Here is a 16353-nt window from a genome sequence, read left to right on the forward strand (position 1 = left end):
TTCACACAAACCAGAACAACCTGACGCTCAAATCTAATAACACTGAAAAGTGAATATTTAAAGCACTGCGCCCGTGCGAATGGAAGCATTCATTACTAAGCTGCTGGGTTCAGCAACACACTGGTTTCATAGTAATTTCTCCAAACAGAAACCCAATACCTGGTTAGCGGACATTAGTTATTTACTGCAGACAATGGCAATTCTAATGGAATTCTATGTATCTCACGGCTTCCTCTGCTCTATTCCTCGGAGGTGCAGATCTCCCGTTCCCCAGAGCTCTGTATCCTCAGAGCAAAAGCCTCATCTCATTGAATTACCATCTCAATAGCTGGAAATCACTGCTGGGAGGACAATAGCACAGGGAGGAAAGAGACAAACCCTGGAGACAAGGATTTAGACTTGTATCTGTGGGAGGTTCGGTGAGGCCTCTAACAATACCGCAGCTAAATGCAACACTGCCAGGTCATGAGGACTAAATCCCAAATGATACTACAGGAAAATGTACAGTCAGTAAACTAATCCAATACTATATACTACAGGTTGTATAATTGTAAATATCTTTTTGTTGGAGCAAGCACACTGCACCTGGCGTACCAGAATTATACTCCTAAAGGGGCTGGTGCGTAGTTAAACGTTCTCCCATTGGCTGAGTATAGCTTGCGCGAAATCGCAATGCGCTTTCGCCATAGAAAAGGTGTGCCCTGGTACGGCTCTGTAAGGTTATACACATTTTCATCGCAACTGCACTTACAACTGAAGAGACGGAATTGGTTTGTAACTGGACGCCCTGGCAAAGTCCAGTGCGAGTTCAGCAAATTCGTCCTGTGCGGTCCTGGACCCAAGTGAAAATACGCACCTGGGATTGGACAAATGCAAGTACTCCCTGATGTTTATGAGTAGTAAACCAAATGTACACTCTACAGACGCAGATGCAGGCGTGCCTTAAGATGTGTATAGCTTTGCATATGTGTGAACATGCGTGTTTTTACCATATGCGCCTCTCTGGAGCACTGTTCATCCAATTCACTTTCAACTTTGTATAAAGCCCAAATTGCTCTGGGCTGGGCTTACACAGCTAGATGGGTGTCAACAGTGGCGACCAAACTTTTTTGGTCTACCTCCTTGGTTGCTGGACCGCACTATGGAACGCACAGAGGCTACTTCCGGTTCATTCCTTTGTCAGCCCCTGAAGGGTAAAACTGATTGGATGAATCTTATACACCGTGGAGACCCTGACTGCCGGAAACGGCTGCACAAGGAACTGGAAGTAGTTGCTCTGTATTTCATAGTGCGATCCAGCAACCAGGAAGAAACAGTCATCCTGGTATCAGAGCAACAGAAGCTCTTGGCCGTGTTTACACTGTACATCCAACAAATTTTTAATGCTTCTATCTCCGAAGTTTGCTTTACACCATCCTGCTTTCTTCGAAGACCTTAGGACTATGGATGGGGAGGTGTGTCACACTTTTCATGAGGCCTGCCTAAGGAGAGGTTTGTTGGAGGATGATGTGTAAACAAACATTCTTAAAATCCCGGGCAATGCCGGGTACTCCAGCTAGTCTAAAACAAATAAACAACTCAAAGCCACAACTCTGCAACAAACATCCTTCCCAGCGTGTATGTGCAATGAGGTAACATGGAGAAGTTGCCTCAGACAGCAATCCATTAAAAAAAAAATCATCTATCATCTATGAATTACACAGGTTCTGTGGCTGATTGAACCAGGTGAAATCCAAGCTTGACGTCAGACACAGCTTTTCCTCCCAGGACATTGCCGGGGCTTGCGGCTTGACCAGGGTCTCGGCTATGTGTGAGGAGATCAGACACGGGTTGGAAGTCCCGGGTCTGCGACCCAGCTCGGGAACCAGAGTTATTCCCTTGACCGATCCGGGTCACCTGTAGTGTGAACAATGTGACCTAGGTTTATAGACACGGGTTGCGCTGAAAACACACTTGATTGGCTGTTTGGGGTGCTTTTATTGTAAGCCAAAAAAAGTGTCCCATTTCAATGACTCACACAATGCAAGAGCAGACATGGGCTCAGTGTGAACAGGGTTGATGCGGAAAATCTCCGGGCCCAAGGTGTAGAGTGCAGCGTAGTCCCTAGCTGAGAGGAATCTAAGCCCGGCGGATGAAATACGGACGGCAGAAGAAGATCCTGACGGCGACTGGTAAGTATCCTAACTCTCCCCTCTCCACCCCTAACCCTCCCTTAGGGTTGCCTAACCCTAATCTCCCCCCAGGGGTGCCTGACACTAACTCCCTCTTCCCCTAGCCTGATCCCAACCCTCCCAGGGGGTGCCCAACCCTAATTCCCCCCCGGGAGTCCCTAAACCTACACCCACCCCACGCGGCTGTCAGATCCCGACGCCCGGCTTACCTACGTTCGGTATGCTGGGCATCGGGATTTCGACGTGGGACTAATGAAAGGCGTCGGTATTTAGACGCCTATCATTAGTCCCATGCCGGTATTTAACAGTTGGGAAGCCGGTGATCGGCATTTCGACCTCCGGCTTCCAGACTACATACCAGGTGGGACACAGATTGAAGCCATGTTCAAAAGGGAGGGAGCCCCGGCTCATATCTTAAAGGGGTATAAAGTAATTTGTGTCCCAGATGTAGGAAATACTATGGCGATCCTACATATAGTGCTGTAAACAACCAAACGAATGATTTCTACATTACAGAGACTTGATTAAGATGACATTCGATTTTTTATAGTACAGCAGAATAGCGATGTCATCCTCAGTGCTACAATGTGACATTGTAGGTGAGACAGACAGATACATTAGGGAGAAAATTAACATTTACAAAAACACGTGTATGCTGTACGCAACAGGGTACAATACATTTTAATAAGAATTTTTAGTACAGTTTAGATAAAGAATATGACTGATTTCTATTCATGGACACTGGTATTTGTGAAATATTCCCACTCATTGCATGCATTGAAGCAGTGGTTCTTAAACAGAGGCTTGTATTTCAAATACAGATTTTCTGCTTATTTTAACAATTTTTCATCATAATTTCCCCACTGGGGGGCGCTATTCAGTTCCATTTCTCTGATGGTGCAGCTCTACCTGTAGGGAAGAGACAGCTGTTCACACAAGTCTGAAGGAAAATCCCTCAGGAGTATTTATTTCAAGATGACCAGTCCCAGGGACCGTGGTCCTTTGCCAAGTGCACAGTGATCAGAGAGAAAGGTGCATACACAGTAACTGTTCCTGTTGGAGGGTTTAGATGGAAAACGGGGGTATGTTGCTTCCAAAACTGTTTGTATGTCAAAAATCTAGAAAAAAAAATGTGTATTTGCCCGTTTGCAGAGTTGCACTTTATCTTGCGTTGTGCCCAGCCCCTGCTAAGTCGTTATCACCAGTATGCGCTTACATCTATCCTTCTAGGTGCAAATAATACACCTACAAACAGGCATATTTACGCTTATGTCCAATTCTGCATAACCTGCAGCTCCACTGACACACTCTCACTCTGAGGCGGTTTAGCAGAGAAGGGTGACTACCTGTGCGCCCTGACTGGCGCACTGTGTGCCCGTGCCTTGTCCCCGGCGATTTCTCTGCTGCGCACGCAGAAATATGTTAGAAAATAGCATCAGTGATTTCTGCAAAGCTGATGCCAGACACCAGAGAGGTAAGAGTAATGTATGGGCGCTGTGTGACCCCCTGGACCCATGGGCCTGTGTGCACCCGTGATAGATAAGCACAAGACTGTTCAATAGCTAAATGGTATATTATATATGTGTGTGTAAGGATCGGAATAGGTGTGCTGTACAACGTACGTTACATGTTGCTCTGTCTATAAAGCAGGGAGTTTTCAGTGACAGGCCCTTATCTGCACCACTGCAGAATGGCATTTACCAAAGGTAAGGATCACTCACAGCATTAAACACAAACTGGAGCTTATCCAACAGAAAACCAGATCTGGTGTAGAACAAGCAAAAGTGTTATTTGGGGACATTTATTAAAACTTGTTTTACTTTTAGAGAATATAGATCAGTTTTGCATACATAGGTGTGTGTACAGAGAGCAGACCAGTCCTTATGAAGAGGTCACATGCTGAGTATGTTTGTCATGATACAGTGGTTTATTATCCAGTTGAATGGGTTCCACATAATTCAGTCCTAAGCTAAATACTTACTTTATACAATGTAGAACAATCATGGTATTTGTGGATTCCAGGGAATAGTCAGAAGTTTCTCATTGTTTGCAAATGTATTCATACCTGTGCTGGTCACTACTCAGTAATCAGGTCTGTGGGTGATAAGTTTCATATGCTGAACACAGAAACCAAACTCTCTCTGTCACCAATCTGTTTTCCCAATGCGGGGACACTAGAGACTCATCGTGTGTTTTCTTTTCTTTTTTTAAATCAAATTAAAAGGCATAAAGGTAGCCCCCACCTCCATGAGGTTACATTTCTCAATGTGAATGATATCAATTTGTCTCAATGTCCCTATTTGTATGCTGTGAGCTGCTTCAGGTTATTGTGGTCAGCAAGTGTTCTGCACAGATTAGGCTACTTAACATTGAAACCCAAAATACAGTCAATATGTAATATTATCCGGAAACATCTAGAGGAACATGCAAAGTCTTCGCCAGACAAACCACCTGCTTTGCATACACACTAACAGCTGATACATACAAGTGTAAAAGGTATTTCTACTTTTCCTTAATCACAGAGGGCAGTCACAGTAGTATTAGGACACAGGAACATAGGTGGCGGCTCCTGGCCTGCAGATTTCTGCAGAGCATCACACATGATAAACGGCACAAGAATTATCATTACAATAATTAACAGAACCCAGGTGTTGGCTCTGATATGAAGCTTCGCAGTGCCCCAGAGATACCAACAGTTCCTAGCGGACTGATAAATTCCATTTGCGTCACTTAGTTGAATTTAGGTTTTAAGAACATGGGGGCTGATTCAATTCAGTGCGCTGTTGATAGCGCCGGGAGGGAGAGTTAAATTATTTCTCCTCGCACCCTCCTGAGGATGCGAGGAGAAATCCGACCAAAGTGCCGGCTGCGAGGCTGGTTTCCTGCATAGCACGGCGCTAACAGCCTTGTGGACGGCACTTTAGCCGGAGAATGTTGGTTCTCGTGACTAAACACCCACCTACGGTAATTCCGAGGCTTTGCGAGAACTGGCATTCTCCGGACTTAACTTGTGTTGACTAAACAGCGCGCTGAATTGAATAGCTCCGGGACCAACTTCCCGGCGCTATTCAACTACCGATGAATTGACACTTTTGACATGCGTTTGTTAACGTGCTTTTTCACTGGCAAAAATGTAAAGCAAAAATGTTGAAAAACAGTGCAGTACCCCTGGGGTACTCCTCCCAACAATAATGTATATAGGAGTTTTTAAATAGGGAAATCTGGCTAATAATATATTTCTTTTCAGGTGAATTTCTCTAAAAAGTAGAAAAGTGGGCTACATGATGTGGTACATGTATGTTGTGTGCTGTGTTGATGGGAAAGAGGGCCTGATTCAGACCCGGTCGCAAGGGCTGAGCGCTCGCAGCCGGGTCGATGTTTGCCCACTGGGCATGAGCACGACGGAGTCGGCTCCGTCGTGCGCATGCGCGAGACCCGGCTAGAGTCGGGTGCTCCATCGCTCCGGGTCCCGCACCAAAGGGGGCGAGCTGTCGATGGTGATTGACAACTCGCTCCTTTTGGTAGGTGGGCAGGGGGAGTGGCTGGCCAAACGGAGGCATTCCCGAAGGAATGCCTGCCGTTTGGGGGCGGCCCCACTATTAGAGCCATAAGCTCTCTGGGGCTTGCGGCCACGAGGCCCTACCACAAGGGTCTCACAAGCCCGATGGTCGCAATGGTCTTGACCATCGCGACCATCATCCTGGCCGCTCGCAATAGCTGTGGGTGGTCACCCTCATCTATGCGAGCGGCCAGGAGGCCGAACAAAAAAAAAAAAACACCCTGATTCAGAGCGAGCGCTCGTTCAGAGCGTCAGTCTCTGAATCAGGCCCAGAGTTACATGATGTGTGACATGTATGGTGGGAGTTGTATTAATGGGAAAATGGACTATGAACTTGCAGGTGGGAGTTACAAGAGTTTTCTCCAACTTTTCACAAACTTGCATTTACTGTAGACAGTTACATATCACTAGACACTTTACTGTACACAGTTACATATCACTAGAGACACTTTACTGTACCTCAAAATGCCATAAACACTGATTTGCTAAAATACAATTGTTGCCTATTATTTTTCCATCATGTACATGAGTCACAAGAACGAACTACACTGTATGTGGCACTAAATAAACGACTACATTTTACACCAATGGGTACAGAATGCCCAAGTAGTAACAGGCTTGCGTCATGTGACCTCTTATCATCAGAGTTGTGCTGCAGATCTTGTTTATAGCTGTAGTACAATACGTCATGTAATAAATCTTTCCATACATATAGAACATGGGGGTCTTAATAAGATCCATACAAACATAGAAAGTTTATGGCAACTTCATAAATTGCATTTTCATTAATATTACATCACAGCCCAACATGGCTGCTTGTTTTTTGGGCAGGCGATGGTTCCACTTTAAATAAGCAGTAAAATACTTTATGGAGTGAAAATATTGTTCCGATGCAATTCTATAAAACGCGCAGAGATTTCGCCAGAGGTAAACGTTCACGCTGAGGTAGAAGCTCCCTTACCAGCGATACATTTTAATCAAATAGAAAATCTCAGAATTCCACAAGACCCATCCCACCTCCAGCACTGAGGAGGAGAGATGAACTCTTATCAAATATATCCACTTCTCACTGTAACTCTGCAACCATTTGCTTTTTGTTACATGTATTTCTGAACGTTTAAGTAAAACGCAGGGAGGGGCAACACTGTAAACTATTTTTCTTTTGAATCATCATGTCGGAAAGGTCGCACAGTCCAACCTATTATGGAAAGAGCACAAATGTTCTATATGGCCTGTATAGGATCACTGCTGGCGTGACATCCCAGCAACAACCAAGTAACACAGAACAATCGCACTGAGGGGAACCTTGGTTGTAACTGTAAACCAGCAGTGAGAGGAGGGAGAGAATAACCACATCTTATGCCAGCCCTGGTGCAGACACTAGTACTCTGTATAACAAAAGCACAGAGAGTTTTTTCTCATGTGCACAGGCAGGCTATTTCTGAAATTTTTATGTGATGCCCCAAAAAGTACCCTTCATTGTCATGGCGATTTGGAAGGTATCTTCAGTGCAGAGGCAGGGACACAATGCTGCTGCCTCAAAATTATATGTACTGGTGCGTACAGACGGGATAATCGACAACGATATCGTTGTTCGAAATCCCGGGTGTGCTGGACTATTGATATCGATCATCCAGCACACCACCAACTCACCAACGACTATAACGATCCGTGATCAACGATCGCGGGTTCCTATAGTAACCTGGTCGATATCGACCAGGTTGGCCTGCATGCACGAGCGATGGTCGATATCGACCATATGTGCCCACGCATCGCAGGTCATTAGGCACCGAAAAATGCACAATATGAACAATAACGATATGATCGATATCGTTATCGTTCATAACGTCCATTTTCATCGAACCGTGTGCACGCATCTTACAAGTGGAAATAGTTTCCTAGAATGGGTTTCCTTAAAACCTACGGGTCAATTGTGTGTCCTCGTTCTTCATTCCAAAATTATAAGATATCTACTTATCAAATGCAATTGAATGTGATAATTTTACACTAAATTAGGTGCAGAAAACGATTACTTTGCCAGGAGCGATCAAAAGGACTCTGGCCCTGATTCAGAGCCGGACGCTCTGAATCAGGGCCGTCCTTACTGATTTTAGGGCGGCCTCCTGGCCGCTCGCATAGCTGTGGATGACCACCCAGAGCTATAGCTAGCGGCCAAAAAGATGGTTGCGATGGTCAAGACCATCGCGACCATCGGGCTTGCGACGAGACCCTTGTGGTAGGGTCTCGTTGCCGCAAGCCCAGGAGTGCTTTCGGCTCTATCAGAGCCGAAAGCACTCCCACTGACATCACTTGTGATGTCAGTGGGGCCGGCCCAAGACTGTAGGCGTTCCCACGGGAACGCCTCCGTCTGAGCAACCACGCCCCCGGCACGCCCACCAAAGGGGGCGTGCTGTCACTCACCATCGACAGCACGCCCCCTTTGTAGTGAGACCCATAGCGACAGCTTGCCCGTCGCTATCCGGGTCTCACGCCTCTGTCGTGCGCATGCGCACTGGGCTAACATCGATCCGCTTGCGAGCGCTCAGCGCTCCCGAGCGGGTCTGAATTAGGCCCTGAATTAGGTCCTCTGTTTGACTATTTAAGAGCATAGTTACCAGCATATGGTGCCCACTCTAGCCACATTAAAAACAATTGACCCATCTACAAGCATTAAACAGGTTATTAAACGATGTGCAATTAACACCAGAGGTTGTGGGTCCTATATCTCATCTGTGGCAGCTCCATTGTGCTTTATTTGTTTGTTGAGGTGTGGGTATGAAACATTCACATTCTGAATGCTGACAGCATGGAAAATTTTGACATCAACAAATGCTGACATGGTCATTATGTCAACATCAAAATGTCAACATACCATTTTTGCATATTTAAGACTCATCTTATCAACATAATGAACATGTCAACATCTTGACCATATCAACATTTGTGGATGTTGACATTTTACATTTTCTGAATGTTGATATTCTGGTGTTGATGTCGACATTCTGACCAGATACAGTCTGTCCCAGCCACTAATTCAGCCGACAGATGAGAATGTAATTTAATGGTCGGCCAAAATCCTTATCTGCTATGTGGGGACAGCTGATGTCATTGTCTGGCATTGTTATTAAGGCCATAATCAGATCATCTTTCCATTCCCAATACACGATCCCAAGGCTGAAACAGTGCATCTTTGCATGTAGGATCTCTGGAGATCCACTAAGAGGAGGGGGGGGGGGGGGGCCTGTCTTGAGTACGTTGGGCTAGAAAGATGCATCGGAACATAAGTGGATTTTGCCTTTGTCAGCGTCTAAAACAAAAAAACACTTCCAATATCTGATGAAGTCACATCTGTTTATGTCATATGGGACACTTTTTGGCTGTGACAAAGTGACACCCCGTGCTGCCTCAGAATGGTCAGCGACTGCCTGGCTTATGCACTGTCAGAACGTCCTTTCGGTCACAAGTATTTTATGGATCGTTGGTGGCCGGAATGCTGCGCACATAATTTAATAAGAGACAACACACCTCTGTGTCCATCTCTCCTCCACACATTTTTAAAGAGGAACTTTTCTTTCAGTGAATTCTATCTTCAGGCTTATTTGTTTCACATCTGTTTTCTTTGGATAAAATAGCAGTAGAGATAAGGTTTGTACATTGAATATAACTGTAAGGATACTGCGGAACCGTTGTCATACGGAAAGTAAAAATAAATCTACCTAGCACATATCATTCTATGGGCGTGTAGTTCACTTTTAAATATCTTCCAAATCATACTCTATAAATGCATAGACATTTTAGGCAATAAGATCGGGCCTGCCTCTATGGACGATTGAGCTGGGCTATAATCATTCACTTATCAGCATTTACAAGAACTTATATTCAGGTGATAACATCGGAATGGATCAACTTATCTCCAATTAGACAGTGGGTTAAGCTGGCCACAAGTTACCCGACTCTTCCCAACCAGCCAACTAGTTGGTTGGTTGGACAATGTACGCCTACTTCTATCAAATCAGAGTTTTCCAGTTGGGGAGAAGATGGCTGGTCAGTTGGGAAGAATATGGCTGGTCACTTGGGGAGAAGATGGCTGGTCACTTGGGGAGAAGATGGCTGGTCACTTGGGGAGAAGATGGCTGGTCACTTGGGGAGAAGATGGCAGGTCAGTTGGGAAGAAGATGGCAGGTCAGTTGGGAAGAAGATGGCTGGTCAGTTGGGAAGAAGATGGCTGGTCAGTTGGGAAGAAGATGGCTGGTCTGGTGAAAAAGTTGTCTAGGTGTGTTGTGCACACTTAAGGAGTGTACACACTAGACGATATGCTCCCTGAGCGATATCATCTAGCGTGTCCCCGGCAGGGTGTGCTCAATGTCGCTCAAGACATTGAGCACACCCGCTGAACGATATCATTAATGATATCGTTCAGCACCGGGCTCTCTCCCCCATTCCCCAACATGCAGCAACCTGATGACATCGTCAGGTTGGCCTGCATGTTTACTCGATGAACGATAATGATGAACGACCCGCGGGAACACGTGTCGTCGTTATCATTCATCGTTTTTGATGTTAAAAATGGACGATGAAGTGGACGACTGAACGATAACGATATTGTTAACGTTCAGTCGTCCACTTTAATCGCTCAGTGTGTACGCACCTTTACTTCATGATCGTTTAGTTGGTCAGATAACCTTTCAGTTGGTCAGTTGGATAATGTATGGCCAGCTTTATTCTGTCTGTCTCTATATCAGTGTTTCTCAACATCAGTCCTCAGGGAACCCTAACAGTACATGTTTACCAGGTCTCCTCACAGGATCGCAAGTGAAATATTTAATACCACCTGTGGGTCTCTTAAAACAAATCAGTCAGTAATTAATACACCATACTTGCCAACTCTCCTGGAAGGCCCCCGGCCAATCTGACAATCTGGAATACACTGCTCCGTAGCACATTCACAATAGGAGTTATACAATATAACAAGCCAGCCATATCAGGGGAAGCTGGAACTCGTACAGGCCTGGGAGCACAGTATGCAGTGTTAGTGGTCAGTGCTGGATCCCGGTTATAAGGTCACTGACAGTAACAGGGTGGACAGATTGGAAGAAACATGAAATAGGAGCGAATAAGGAGGAGAATGTTCCATTTGTGTTTCATTCAGCAGAATACTTAATACAAGAATTTCTTGGTATTTGACTCACACCCAGTACAAACAAATAATTGGATTCATATTCTAGAACCATTTCCACAATTTTAATTAACCTACAATATGGAATATATTCTCTGCTCCGCAGAAATCTAACCGCTAAATTGTTGTAGAATGTTGAAATAAGTCACGCGTGAAAAATCATCAGTCCTGTTCTTACAATATTTATCAAAGAAAAAAAAAAAAGACGCAGATTATTATTATAAAGTAATGACATGCCCACGGCCCGTTCATTTCAGGTTTCAGCACAGCGGAGGGTTATCTATAGCTCCCAGCACAGGAGATCAAAGGCAGGGGAGAAACTAGTGTATCTTTTATAAACTTTCTCTAAGAGATCCTGATCGTGTTACCGGAGAACTGAAAGCCGCCTTTGTTAGGGACAATGCAGATCGCAGAGAATTACAATGGAGACTTTCTTATCTGCATCTCAGGGAAATTAATTTCTCTGCACCGGGCTGCATGATATACATTTCACGGATAGAGAGATGCGGGTGTACATGACACGTACGAAAAACAGCAAATACATCAAGGTGCTGGTTTAAATTCATCTACGAAAAACCAGACATAGGCAATTAAAAAGGTGATCTTCAACTTAAGCAAATGCACAACGGAAAATAAACAAACCACGAAAGCCCCTCTCTTTCCAGCTAGCAGGTCGGGTACAGATACCTGTGCCCGTCGCAGTAGATAAGATAAATGGCAACCCCTTATTGCTGGATCTCAGGCAATGAGGAGTCGCTTCTCGATTGTGGCACCAGGGTACTAGTCCTCTGTAAAACCTAGGTACCTATGAGAGAGACCTCCACCGGGGTACTAGACCTGTGTAAAATACTGGATACCCAGTAGAGGAACTTCCCCCGGGGTACTAGACCTGAGTTAAACCTAGCTACCTATGAGAAGGACCTCCACCGGGGTACTAGACCTGTGTAAAATACTAGATACCCATGAGAGGGACCTCCACTGGGTTACTAGTCCTGTGTAAACCCTAGGTACCCATGAGAGGGACCTCCACTGGGGTACTAGTCCTTTGTAAAACATAGGTACCCATGAAGGAAGACCTCCACCGAGGTACTAGTCCTGTGTAATATACTAGATACCCAGTAGGGGAACCTCCCTCGGGGTACTAGACCTGTGTAAAATACTAGATACCCAGTAGAGGAACCTCCCCCGGGGTACTAGACCTGAGTTAAACCTAGGTACCTATGAGAGGGACCTCCACCAGGGTACTAGACCTGTGTAAAATACTAGATACCCATGAGAGGGACCTCCACTAGTCCTGTGTAAACCCTAGGTACCCATGAGCATACCTCCAAACATGACCCTCTCCAGGAGGGACACAATGCTCTGGTCCTGGACTTCCCTGGTAATTTATGATTGGTGGCTGTTCCAGGGGTGGGGCTGCAGTACAGTCCAAAATGCAAATAGGGGAGTCACACCAACTGCCAGTGAGTCCCAGCCAGTGATGTTGGGCAGTGTGTGAAATGACAGTTGGTGAGGCTCCCCTACTTGAATTCTGAACTGCGCTGCAGCCCCACCTCTTACCAGGGAAGTCCAGGACCAGAGCATTGTGTCCCTCCTGGAGCGGGTCATGTTGGGAGGTATGCCCATGAGAGGGACCTCCACCGAGGTACTAGTCCTGTGTAAAGCCAAGGTACCCATGAGAGGGACCTCCACTGGGGTATTAGTCCTTTGGAAAACATAGGTACCCATGAGGGAGACCTCCACCGAGGTACTAGTGCTGTGTAAAATACTAGGTACCCATGAGAGGGACCCCCACCGGGGAATCCTGTGTAAAATACTAGGTACTAGTCCTGGGTAAAATACTAGATATCCATGGGAGGGAACTACACCGGGGTACTAGTCCTGTGTAAAATACTAGGCACTAGTCCTGTGTAAACTACTAGGTATCCATGGGAGGGACTTACGCTGGGGGACTAGTCCTGTGTAAAATACTAGGTACCAATAGAAGGGACTTTTTTGAACAATGGGATCCAACCAGTATGTTACCTTAGGCCTCCCGTTAAGGACTTGAGGTATGTTGCAGCATATGCTCCCTTTAACATCTTGGCTGCTTACAAGTAGTGAGGTTCACTCCCTCAGCCCAAAACTGCGAATGGCGAATCCCAGTCGCCCAGCAGATGAGAGGTTAGAAGAAAACCCACCGATTACTGGCTGGTTTGATTGCTGTGATTTCATGCCGCTAGTCTAATCCTCTATATGTCAATTATGTCACTTTTTGGTACTGTAACATTTGTATTTATTGCTAAAAATATAGAATAACTCTCTACTGGTCATGGCATAAAATGGTTAATGGTATTAACGCATTGGTTAGAACTTGGTATTAATGCATTCATTAGATCTGATCTGAGTAGATAGATATCAAACATAAAATTATTTTTGATGACCAAATAAATGATGATATTCCTAGGCCTTCCTGCTGCGGGAAATGGTCACATTAGATCAAGCACAAAGATTAAACTATATTTATTCACAACGTTCTCCCTAAAATGTTATGTTTATGATCATTCCTTTAATCCAGGGATGGGGAACCTCAGCCCCAGGGGTCGTATAAACCCTCGGAATCATTTGTTCTGGCCCTCTGAGCTTTTTTCTTCTAACCTCATCTGGCTAGCAGGGGGCCTAGAATGGCACCCTGCAGCCAGAATCTATGCAGCAGTACCCACCTGAATCGTCCTTAGGACACTTCAGACATTCACACTGCTGCCCTTACAGCTCCCCGGAGGACCCTCAGGAAGCTCTGGGCATTGCTGTAATCACTGGCGATTGTGGCCCCGCCTTGTGGGCGTCACACGGAGAGGGCGTGGCCTGCACCAGACCCTCGAATAATGTTCTATATATCAAAATGGCCCTGTGATGATTCCTATTTCAAACGAGGGGGCTCCTGTTTATTGCCTTATAGTCTACTGGCCGCTCATGATCAGCAGCTTGTAAGCCACAGTGTTGTAGACAGACGACAGGGCGAGTACAGATCTCATCCCCATCTCCAACAAAATAAACGGAGAATGCTCTTTCTTTTGCAGGATCTTTCTCACTAGGGTTTTTAAAAAATAAAATTAAAAAAAAAAAAAAAAACAATATTTATTGAAATACAAGGAGGGTGGTGGCTAATATATTACCCAACCTATTTGTACAATACCTGGGGAATGCATATTGTATAGAGGGGACTCAGTTGTATTTTTTTGTCATGTAACAGAAACCTATTTAATGAAGCAAAAGTCTCAATAAACCAAACAAATGGGGGTCCGTTGTTATCAGGTCTGCAGCTAATCAGAAGGTAGGACAACCCCTTCTATTTATTTATAGGCGTCAAAAGGCTTCCATAGTGCCGAACAGAAGGAATCCCCTCATTCCAGCTGTTTATTAGGACATTCAACTTCATATTTTTCTAAAGAACTGCCGTTTGCCAAGAACTGTATTATAGCACTTACAGGCCGCCACGCCACAGCACAGCCACCTCCATCAATGTGCGGCTCTCAGATACTGCAGTCTCAACTTGCATGTAAGTAATGTACAAAGGAGGCTACCCCCTATAGCAGGGGATAATTTACAGCAAACTATAAGAAAGTACATGAGGCAGAACACCCCCCATTGTGCAAGGACCTGGCGTGGAGACATTACACTCTTCTGTCCCTCTCTCCTTGAGGCACCAGTGACAAGTATTGCTGGGTGGAATCTGGTAACACAAGAGACTACACGCAGAGTCACTAATCCAAACCGGCCTCACCTGCATCTACCCTCATACCAAGTCACGGAGGCTCGCTGGAGGGCACAGACTATGTGATACTTACAGGTGACACTCCCAGCACTAAAACTGTCACATACAATGTGCACAAGCCCTGCCTGTCGTCTCAGGCTGCCCTGAGGGGACAGAAGTTTCTGTGGGGCTTCTGTGTAGTCTGTAGCTATGGCACCATTCATTGGGGGAACAAATCTATGTGACAACAAACCAATCAGCTTTTAACTGTCACTTTACAAGCTGATTGGTTGGTACTTTATCTCAATCCACTTTATCTCTCGCCAAGGCTTAGTACATTGACCCCAGAATGAGATATTATATATTTTTATATAATGTCTAAACATTATGGGAGGGGGATCAATTAAAGGTGGGATCAAGCAAGCGATGGATGAAATCTTCATAGTGGGGATATTCTTTTCTTGAAATTCTACTGATATTAATATTTCAAAAAAAGGATATTTCCAATTTAAAGATCTGAATGAGAAAGATCTCAACACCCTACAGACAAAATGTTGTGACAAATGTCATCTCCTTGACGACATTGAGGAAACAGTAAACTCTTTAGGCTGTGGCAGAGCCATAACTCACAGAATCTATCTACAGTATATCACAGTTTAATTAATGTATACAGAAACGGTCATGTTAGAGTTACAGTACATACAGTACAGAATAGAACATCCCCGGACATGACTCTGAAGGAATGAACAGGCGAATGCCACGTTTCGTTAAATGATTCTATAATTACAGACTAATATAAAAGAGCCTGTCCTTAAGATAAGTATTACTCACAAGATGCGTCCAATTCCACTCAATGACTAATTAGCAAAACATTTCCCAGTGGCATACTTGTCAGGGGTGAAGAGGAACCTGTCTGGGTGACATTTTGTAGCATTGTGTGAGTAGGACAACAATCACCTGAGCATAAAGTAATCACAGCTTCCTGTCCATAATCTGAGGTGAACGGGGCCACTGTTAAGGCGCACATCCACTACCCGATTAAATAGAGCGATTGAACGATAACAAAATCATTATCGTTCAATCGTTTGTTAATTGGGCACAAATCGGGCAGCTTAATGTCAATAACGACCAGCGATGCGCGCTCCAGCTGGTCATTTTTCACATCTATCATCGCCCGAACATGCTGGTCAGTCTGCCGATAACGACAGATTGGCCATGTTCTGGGATGAGGGAGGGTGCCTACACTGAACGACTGATCTTTCAGTGTAGGCACAACACAGGCTGTGAAACGACTGCACGATTACAATGTCGTAATCGTGCAATCGTTTCACAGTCTGCTAGTGGAAGTGCACCTTAAGGTCCATATTCAATTTGAGGCAAAAAGTCGCTGGACTTTTCGCCTCCTTCGCCTGTTTTCCAGGCAGAAAAGTTTCACGCGTGTACCCACTATTCCCCGTATTCAATTCCAAAGTAGGCGAAATCCTGAACAGGCGAAACTTTGATCAGCGAAAGAATATGGGAATTTTCGTGAAATAATTGCAGGACCCCCCTAAAGATGTCCAGACCTGGGGGATCACTATGGGTACTCCCGTTTTTCACTGCAAAAGAAAGTCGGGTTTTTAAATAGCCGCGGCAGTAGTTTTTTTTCCCGACTCTGAAGAAGTGATGCAGAAGAGCACTTAGCTTTTTTTTTTTCGTTTTTAAAAGTGGTCCC

The 16353-nt window shown here is 45.0% G+C and overlaps 1 protein-coding gene across 3 annotated transcripts in view; it reads right to left on the minus strand.

Moving 5' to 3' along the window:
- Nucleotides 1-16353, minus strand: part of DNMBP (dynamin binding protein) — a 138514-nt gene that overhangs the window by 21194 nt on the left and 100967 nt on the right. The window contains exon 1 of one of the 3 annotated variants that reach the window (XM_088452190.1): nucleotides 160-217. The exons of the other annotated variants lie outside the window; for them this stretch is intronic. The gene's annotated coding sequence lies outside the window, so the exon portion shown is untranslated. Of the gene's footprint in view, nucleotides 1-159; nucleotides 218-16353 lie in introns of those variants that run through there. 3 annotated transcript variants of the gene reach the window in all.

The sequence above is a fragment of the Taudactylus pleione genome, unplaced genomic scaffold, assembly GCF_031769625.1.
Source record: "Taudactylus pleione unplaced genomic scaffold, aTauple2 ptg000034l, whole genome shotgun sequence".
NCBI lineage: Eukaryota > Metazoa > Chordata > Amphibia > Anura > Myobatrachidae > Taudactylus > Taudactylus pleione.